Genomic DNA, 10,316 nt, shown 5'->3' on the forward strand with positions numbered 1-10,316 from the left:
TTTGGTACATCTGCATAGTAATGAGGAAAACTTTTATTCCCTCATGTAACGTATCCTTAATATTGGGATTCATTTAATGGTGTACTTGTCTTTTCTCTGTGCAGACAAGAACTGCTGTATGGTACATACAAAACTGACTAATTAATGATTTATAGCTGAAGCAATTAACATAAGAGATATTAAAAATCAATGTTGCTTAAAAAGACAGCCCAAGTGCCTCTTATGGTGTGTATTGAAAAAGTGAAGCTGTGTACTCTTGTGTGCCTCAGGCAGTAGAGGAGTTACTGTAAGTTGATATTAAAACCTTGATGGGTGATGTGCTGTGAATAAAACATTAGACCCCTACAGTCTCTAACTGAAGCCTAGCTGTTGTATTTGCATGCCGACATGAGCTGCAAACATTTGAACTTGGACTTTCGACATATGCAATTCAGACAAAAATTATAAAAAGAAAAAAATGAGGAGGAGAAAAAAGAAGTTACCAAAACTCACCCATCGAGGGTGTGACAGCGTAGCCTGCCACAAAATATTAAGTGTGTTGTACTACCGCCCTCTGGTGGTTATTTTATCACAGCACATATTGTTTTATAAATGGAAAAAAATTATCTTCTATATGATTGTTAAGCATTTACTGTAGTCATAAAGGTGTTTGTTATACATTTTACCTGAAGCTGCTTTTGGAAACACAGCAGACTTGTTTTATCACTTTTGAGCATCTGGTGACACCTTTGGCCTGAGGTCAAAGGTCGGTTGGTGTATGTCCCACCTGGGTTATGACCTTGACCTCTGCAGTCATTTCAGCTGAGGCCACGGGAGTTTCAAGCAGACACTTCAAAGGAAGTATTACTATGGCCTGTCTGCTGTGTTTCATCTGTAAAATAAATACAGCATATGTATATATATATATATATATATATATATATGCTTTTGGACTGTGGAAAGAATATTCCAAAGAATATGTGTGTGTGTGGGTGTGTGTGTGTGTGTGTGTGTGTGTGTGCTATAAATGCTCTTACATGCTCTTTCAGTATTTCAAGCACATTTGAACTTGCATTGTTCCATTTGGTCATGTTATCACAGATTCAGAAAAGGGATCAGGAAGCGCTTTCAGAAATGGCCAAAGAGCCTTGATACAATTGCTTCTGCTATTGTAGTTATACAGCACGTGACTGCCCTCCAGTGGCTGATGAGAGACATCTTTCCACCATTCCAGTCCAGTGGAAAACAGAAACTCCCTCTGACTCACAGCCAAGGCCATGGTTGAGTGAAAACACCCCTGACACTCACACAAAGGACTACTAGACTCAGTGGAAAAACTGACATAGAAGTGACAAAGTCAGAGAGCAAGAATAAAGAAAACAGAGAGAAGTTAAAAACTTTCTTGCTGCTATTTTTACTGCACTGACGATGCTTTTGAACTCCAAAAGAATATTCCAGAGAAGAAATGCATATGTATTATACAAATGAGATAGCAAGCTAGCTATAATCATGTATAATAGCTATAATCATCTGAAACTGATTTTTCCCATAAAAAACAGATTAGCAGTCACCTGGCATACAACTGAATGCACAGGTAAGAGCACATGTTGCAGAAAATATTATACTCTTTGTTAGACAGACATCAGTTTTTACTGCCAACTGTATTCTCTCCTATCTGGACTCGTGGGAAAAGTACAATGCACCAGAGAGCGCTTATTTTGCACTTATTACAATCTGCTAGACTGATGCTTCACTACACCCAGCAGGTTTCTGCTGGAGACATGTAAAAACTTGTATGGATCACAGGTGCTTTCCAGCTGGTCTGTTCTGGATCACTTCAAAATACAACACCTTGGTCTATCTGGAAGATTAACTTTTCCAAAAGCAGAAGATTCAGTTAGCTTAAGCATAAATGCATGCTTGTCAGTATTTGAAAAATCATAAGCCTAACCACACAGAGGCTCCTTGCAATTTATTTTCAAAAACTGAACTGAATATAAGGCAAAGATATTCTGCATAGTTGGGATCTGTGGAGAGAGCCGCATTACCAAAGCATCAGTGCAGCCAAAACCACTCAACCACAGCATGTCTCACATTTACTCAACCAAATGATGGCCCCTGACAGTATCCTGCCTATTAGACAGGCTGCATCAGTTTGACATACCTCAGTTCTGTCACTTCAGTACAAGGTGCTCTCTGAGTGAGGTGATAATCTATTGCTTTCCCTCTGTTACTTATTTGTTGAGTCAAAGACTCTGTAACCCTACTGCTGGGAATAGCACACTTGGAAGTGAAAATGTGAGTGGGATGATATTTTCCATAAATCTTAAGTTTGCAGGTTGGGTTGAGGGTGGGGAGTTACTAGATCATCGATGGATAGTGCTCTGTAGCATGATCGGGTTTTTCTGTCACCATATAGAGTCTGCTTCTCTCGATGAGGATATGGGAGGGTGTTAGATTTTGTAAGCATGTAGGGACATATCCATTGCCTGGGGTAAAATAGAGGACATAGTTTTTAGCTGTGACAGCTGTGGCAGCTTAGCAACAGCGGTGCCTGGTAGTGCTCTATGAAGTTGGCAGGAATCTCGGGGGCCTTTCTGCTATGAGTGACAGCTTGGCACAAAAAAATTAAACTGGAGATATGACAAGACCTTTAGCTCATTTCCTATGTGGAAAAGACCTGCTCTAAGGTTATAATTATGGTTATTGCACGTGATGCTCATTTTGTAGTCTGCATACATCTATGGAACTCTTGAGAAACAAGCATCATGATCTTCCCATATATTGACCTTATATCACGGTGTTTATATACTGTTTATTTTAGCACATACATACCAAGTTACTATTTATACATAATAAATGTTTAGGTTCATATACAGATATAACCTCAAAGCAAAATATATTTTAATTCATTTATATTCATCTATAAATAAAAGAAACACGCATCATGCGGGTGTACAAACACAACAATCTATGCTAGCTAAGCTGCCATGACATAAAATAAAAATATTTTGAGATGTTTTATTGGTTTAGTAAATTTGAATGACATTGTAAGCAGTGGATTACCTTCATGATTTGGACAGCTCAAAAGCATAAAACTCAAATCAAACAACAGCTTGCAAATAAAGTAAATAAAAGGAGAGCAATGTCTTTTTCTTCCTTTAGCATTCACACTTGACTCATAAAGTAATCATCTAAACCTGCAATCACACAAGAATAACTGTCACTAGGGACGGTACATTATACTGAGCCTGTTTGTAAGCACGTTGCATGACATACAAACTCCAGCAAATCAGTGTATCTGTACTCTGTGTAATTCTGTGTAATGTAGTTCCAGACAGTGCTTTTATTGTTTTGAAATGGCATTACTGGCAAACATGTTTGTGGGTATTATAGAGTTTGTACTGTTGCCAGTGTAAAAATGTGGTGTATTTTTAACAACAACAAAAAAAGGGGTAAGAAAAAGAAGAAGAAAAATCTGCAGAGGCTTGAAAGGAAATGCTGTTGAGAAACATTAGAAACCAGGCTGAAAAAAGTTAATGAAAATAAAAGCATGAAAGCTGATGATGAGATAGGATTAGACAGTGGGTGAATGAGGCCCATAGCTTGACCTTAGCTGACCCTGAGATGGTTTGAGGGTGCGCCAAGGAGCAAGAGGTTAATTTATCCAGAGAAAAATGTATAGGTACCCTGCTATGTGTTTGACTGTTGCCTGGCTGCTCCCTTGCACACTTCTAATCTGTAACTGATTGAAGTGTGCATAAGCTAGCTTTAGCTCAAACGCCTGCAAAACATTATCCACAAGTGGGACGGTGGGTTCAGCGCTGTGTCATTCTGGCAAGAAACTTAAAAGGAGAATAAAAATATCTGTCTCTTCATATGAAAGTAACTGAACCTGAAGAGAATATATCAGAAACATAACAGATCGGAGTCTTTTTTCTGAAGTGCACTCAAAAATATTCCAGCGCTTATTCCTCTCCCTGCATAACCCATCACTTAGTTAACACAAATAGCAACCTCAGGCATAATGTTATGCCTATTGTTCCGATGAATATTTTCTCTTTTATGTTTAGTGGCTTTAATTGTCTTGCTTAAATTTTTATATTAGCCTGGAAAGGAGTTCACACAAGACTGTCAGTGATCAAATTTTGCTCCTTTATTAATGGCCAAACACTTTATTTCAGACTTTGTATGCAAAATTCACTCATGGTTGCACCAAGGTTTTAGTCATACATTTACCAGTAAAACTTAGGGATAAATTTTCCTTCACAGTTAAAAAGCTAATTTTTGATCTTGTGCTGTGAAAAAAAAAACAATCTTTGTGTTTTAACAAAAGTCTATATTTTATCTTGTTACAGCTGTCAAGTCATGCAAAGGACAGAGTAAGACAATAGGCATGCCCTAGATGTGACTCACATTAAGCTCACATTCCTGAAGTCCATTAAACTGTTGGGCTGTTTTTTTGTATTATTTGAATTTATTGATTGTGTCAGAATCTGATGGGAAAACAAATTGTGGCATTTGACGGACGCTTCAAACGCAGGTGTGAACTTTGTGATGTTTTCTTGTCTAAATTTAACTATTAGCTAAACTTTTCACGTGGTGAACATGTGAAAATAACACTTCTGTTTTGTTCTGTTGCCACACTATCCAATTAGTGGTCAAGGGAAGAGATTTTTTCCGCCACCTTATAGTTCATACTGGTTGTGTGAGATGATGCTGATGAGTGTACACTGGCGGCTCAAAATATGTGACCCATAACAAGTGTGTTTTGTTCCAGGAAAAGTGTTTGTCAGTTAACATAAAGTGCAGAAATGAGTGACTTTGAAAAGTCCGGTGTTTATCTCCTGTCCTCCTCTAAGGGCAAAAGCGGATCTTGTGGAATTGTAAGTCCAGTAATTATGGACAGATGAAGTGACAAACAAAGCTGGTGGAGCAACAGCCACGCTGACACAAAACTTACTGGCAGTACTGACATGGTGGCGTCAGCCTGAAAGTTATTAATGGATTTATAGCATGAGGGAGTTTATTTTTTATTTGTGAGTATTTCTGTAAAACTTTATTAGTCTGTTAAAACTGTGTGTTTTCTTCTTTGGTTACAGACAGGCGCAAGCTGAAGTTAAATGACTAGCCTTTTAGGAAGACTGATTTTGGAAAAGACGTCTAATACCATAACAAAATCCCTGAAAATGTGTTTGTATTTTGCTTGTACTTTTGAACACATAAAGCAAAGAAGATAAGATGTGTTCAGTGAGATTTTGTCACACTGGATAGAGCCACTGTAGCATTTTCCACGTTTTTAAGTCTTTGTGGTAAGCTTAGAAAACCAGCTGTCGGTGGTAACTTTGGAATTTCTCCATGAATCTCCTCATCTAGCTGGATAAGACACTGAAAATTCCAAAGTATTGCTTTAACGTTAACCCTATTTTTATTTTTCCAAGGTTTTGACGCTGCCTGCCATGTTTCTGTACGTAGGTGTGCGCGTAAAATGTCAACACAATATGTCAGCCTCCACTGCATATCTCTGGAATTTGTCTCATAGTGGTCCAAACGACTGCTAACTGTTATTAATCAGTTAGGGAGCAATGTAAACTCAGTGACATCGACAGATGGATTAACAGGAGCTTTTGACACAAATTACCGACAGTGTCTTTTGGAGCAGTCAGTGTGATATAGAGCAGGTTAACAGGTTAACTGATAATTCTCCCACAATGAACAACACATCTGGAAAAAGCACTAGTGTTCCAACTCACACTTTGGGTCATTTCTGACAGTGACTAATATACACAACTTGTCACTGTGTTTGTTCATTGGGTGCAACTGAAGCACAGTGACCCTGATAGCGCTGAAGGTTCACCTCCCATCTAGTCCTCTGTGATAAGTAAAGCTCGAATTTAGACAAGGGTGAGGCGTTGATTTGAAGAGTGCCTGGTATTTATAGGTGGCAAAAATGTAGGAAACAGCTAAAACAGTTATTTACTAGAGGAAAGAGGCAAGCCCGAAGATGCACACATAGTATGACTCAGACTCTTAAATGGGTGATGTGGATGTGGCATTTGGTCTCAATTAATTTGTCTTCAGTGTTTTTGTCTTTGTATATCAAACAACAGTGGTTGTGCAATTAAAGGAGGGGTTTAAACATAAGAGTTGTGTTTTACTGGTCGCTGACAAAAACTCCATGAGGACGGTTTTCAGGAACTCTTACTGCTTTTCAGCCATTTCAAAGCAGACAGTCAGAAAGTGCTTCTTCTTCGTAGCAACACATGGTGGTCTTGCCCTGGAGCAAGCCTGGGATTACTGATTCGATTAAGGTGTCCCTATTCATATTTCATAAACACTGAGGTTCGTGGATAGATGTCCACAGTCATACACACCAAGGAGCAACAATTTTTATGCTGAGGGGTTTTCTTTGAGCAAAACATCTTGTGCATTTTGATGCAGTGCACGGCACTGCCCTGCTGCTTTTCCGCGCATCCCCCTCTGTTTTCGTTTTGCTGCTGACGGAAATGTGTCTGCCATTTCTGTATGCGCTTAAATCACCCACCAGTGAGGTAGAAAAAACAGCAGTAAGTACATGTTGAAGGCAGATGTTTAGTCTGTGCCTCTCACCATTATTATTATATGTATCTGTCAGCCAAAAGCAATCATGGTTAAACATATTTAAAACCAATGGTCAAGACAGAGAGTGATAAAGAATTTTTTTTCTCAAACGGCCTGATTTAGCCTTATTTTAAACTTGCAGTCATTTAACTGTACAACGCATTAAACTTTGACTTCACAAACCCATGTAAACAACGCATATGCGTTCACAAAAATTCACCCTCACCCCCTCACCTGTAGGTTATGTTGATGGTTACCATGATGATGGATGAGAATACAAAAGAGACCAGATGGCAACTTCCACACATCACTCCAGAGGCGTAACCCATTCCTCCTCTTCACAGTCTGTGACCGCAGACCACTGCCTTGGTCTGTATTTCCCATTACTATACCTATAACAAAGAAATATGTCCTGAAAGCTGAATCACAGGAAGCAAGAAAATGGTGACCACATAGCATTTTTGATAACTGTTTTGTAACCACCTGAGCTTTGACACATTGTGGTCTTTGGCATTAGTTTTCGCAAAGGGCAAATGCATTTACTATACTTTGGTCCCATAGACATCCATGCAAGATGTTCACCCACATAGGGCCTCAGCGGAGGTTTGACAGCACACAGTTGGAGAGAGGTTGAGCACAAATGGGCTGTGACAGAGTATATACAGACTTATTTCTACTTATCTCAAGACTTAGGTTAAAAGTGGTTCCAAGTATAAATTCATATGCGTGAAGGTGTGCACAGTAGGTCCTATACTGTAATACTCACACTCAGCAGACACAGCTAAGCCAACCATAACACCCCGGCTACCCAGTCAGAAAGCGCCCCTGCTTGTCTCGCTTTCTTGGTTCATTTCTCCATGTTACTCCCTGTCTCTGCGTGATATCACTCACACTGAAACTTCAGTTCTCTGACGAAATCCAAAAAGTGCATTTGTGTGTCTTGCAAAGATTACTCACTCCAGTTATATCATATAGTGAAATGACTGCTGAAGGAAACAAGTACTGATACATGCCTTCAGATTCTAAGTATGTCTTACTGGCCATATGATAACCACCTGTGTAAACGCTTTGAGTGCATCATGGCTCGAAAACACTGGATCCTCAGAGTGTTGCTTCTGTTGCTACGGAAGACCAGAGGCATGACCTCTTTGCTCTGCAGGTGGTCAGTAGTAGACATACACATAGGCACAGTTTCATGCATAAATGTATGTATCAATCTATGCATATTTATCCAGTGCTTGATTTTAATCTTTTTATTTCCTTTTGTTTTTCTTAAATTATGACAAAGTGCAGTTCAGTGTGCATTGCTGTACAATACTTAAAAAGACAAAAATGGAGAGTTTGCATGTGTAATTTAGGAGAGCAGTGGGAGTGCATGTCAATCTCTGCAGGTCAAACAGGAGGTGCGAGAGGCTCCTGTTGAACAGGGTGCATATTGACACAGCATTATCATGAATGAAAATATTTTCTGTGTTCAGTGGGCATGAAAGGAAAGCCACCAGACATTTTGACATGGCCTGTTCAAACAAACATTAGACACCAGTACTCAATCAAAAACACATTCACCCTCGCAGGCTTCTAAAACACCAACTAGGAAGGAAGAAGGCATTTAGTGATGTGAAAACAGGCAAAAATATGTGACCATGAATGTTGCCATCCTTGCAATCTGATGCATTCACAGACTGCAGACATTGCAGACCAAATATCTCTGCAGTGCACTACATACTGAATAAAAATTTCAGGTATTGGTGGAATCCCAGGGACACGTGTAAGAGGACAGAATTTCAATGGAGCTGGTAAGAAAGTAGCTGTTGTTAATATGTGTAGGGGTGCTGCTTTGGAGGGCCCTGGGTAAAAAGCTAACAGTGAAACTGGATTTGTACAAATAGCAACATCGAGGGCTGAAATGAAACACACAAATCAAGAAAACGTAAGGGAAGCAGGGATACACTGAATGAGGATAGTACAAAAAATAAAAAAAGGAGTGCAGACAGAGGTTATTTGAGCTTTTATTGTTTCTGGATTGAGGCATATTCCTGACTGATTACTGCTGTTAGACAGGGTAGAGGAATTAGAGACCCATTCAGTCAATAATGGGATAATGTAAGCAAAAGAATGCATTGCCAGACTATCTACATTAGACTCTTTAAATGGCTATTAATCTTAGGCACTGGCTTAAGAGATCGGAAATGAAAATGTTCTGGAGAAGCTTTCATCTGGAGGCAGAGCTAAAATATGTTCTTGCATTAATGCCTGGGTTCAAACTGATGAAACTCTGTGTCACAGTCAATCTGACAGTGCCAGCTCCGGGAACTTTGACGATGAACAGTTGTCTCACGCTCAACAACAGATGAGAGTCTATAATTGCACCAGGCAATGAAATAACAGAGATAGTATATGTTACAAGACCTCCATATACATACAAAGTCCTTCTGTTCTGCAGGGAACAGGTGCAACGTGGGAGTGTAGTCATGATATCCTAGGGTGGTGAAGGGGCGTGGGGTTGCTGGTGCAGCTGCCACGTACAGCCTAATGCAATCATTTCTGTGACTGCATGCCTTTTAATTGCTATTTGTTGATGAGGACATTTTTATAGAATCTGTAATGTTAACACTACTGTATGTGCTGTTTTCAAGCTTTCTTTATAATTATTAAGTCACATTTGTTTGTTTTGAGTACTGTCACTGGGAAATGTTCTCATTAAATCCCTGCTTCACAAATTGAAAAGCAATGCAAAGCAGACACAGATTTGAGAATAACAAAACAAATTTCTTTTCTTTTTTTCTGTAGTGGCTGATGGGTTGCTTGGGGTGCTAAGCATGGATCAGTATGACTTAATGTTGATGTCAACACACAGCCATGAGAAAGAACAGCGAAAAACAGATGTATTTCAGAGAGGTTCACAGAAGACAGATATAGATCTGCTCCAGTGGATTGACGTCTATGTTAATTTCTTGAGGGGTATCTGCAGATTCAGTAATGACTCCAATCTCTTCTTGTACTTATTTTTGTGTGTTTCAGTAATTTTTTGCATGTGTTTGCAAAACATGTTCAGTCAATCTTTTCTACAGTGCTGACAAGACCTGGATACCTCAACTTAAACACCGTACCAGATACACAGGGGCTGCGGGAACCTGGGATAGAAATTAACTTTAGACAGACTACAGAAACAAAAGTCCTGGTAGGATAAATCAGAGAAGACAGTGCAGCATACACTAATAACAAGGTTTTAAAGAACTGATGAGTTTGATGGATGGGGAGGAAGATAAAAGAAAGAGAACCTAAGCAAGCAAGGAAAAATCTTCATGAAAGGAACCTTGTACATGGAAACCCATGGTAACAGTGGTAATGACTATCCACATGGAAACAAGCACAAAGAGGGAAATAATTGAAAATGAAAAGAAGTGCCAGTTAACCTTGGCTGTGGTCCATATTAATGCAGAAGGGGCAGGAGCAAAACGAAGGTAGTGAAGGAGTAGAGCAAGGGTAGAGAAGAAGTGGGGGTAGTCTGTAGAGTGACATTAGAGGAGGGGAAGTCTGCCTGGGAGACACACTGCACTTAATCCAGCTGCCTGGGAGGGAAAAACAGATCCTGAGGCAGTTTAGAGGAAGGAGCAGGCAATTTTCAGCCCTTCTATCTGATACAAACTCAGTCCATTTCTAACCACACACACAGGCTTTTACTCAAACACACCACACTGTGGCAGGTGGCCTCTGCCCAGATCAGTAGCTGTGGT

The sequence above is a fragment of the Pelmatolapia mariae genome, linkage group LG7 (genome assembly GCF_036321145.2).
Source record: "Pelmatolapia mariae isolate MD_Pm_ZW linkage group LG7, Pm_UMD_F_2, whole genome shotgun sequence".
NCBI classification, from domain to species: Eukaryota; Metazoa; Chordata; class Actinopteri; order Cichliformes; family Cichlidae; genus Pelmatolapia; species Pelmatolapia mariae.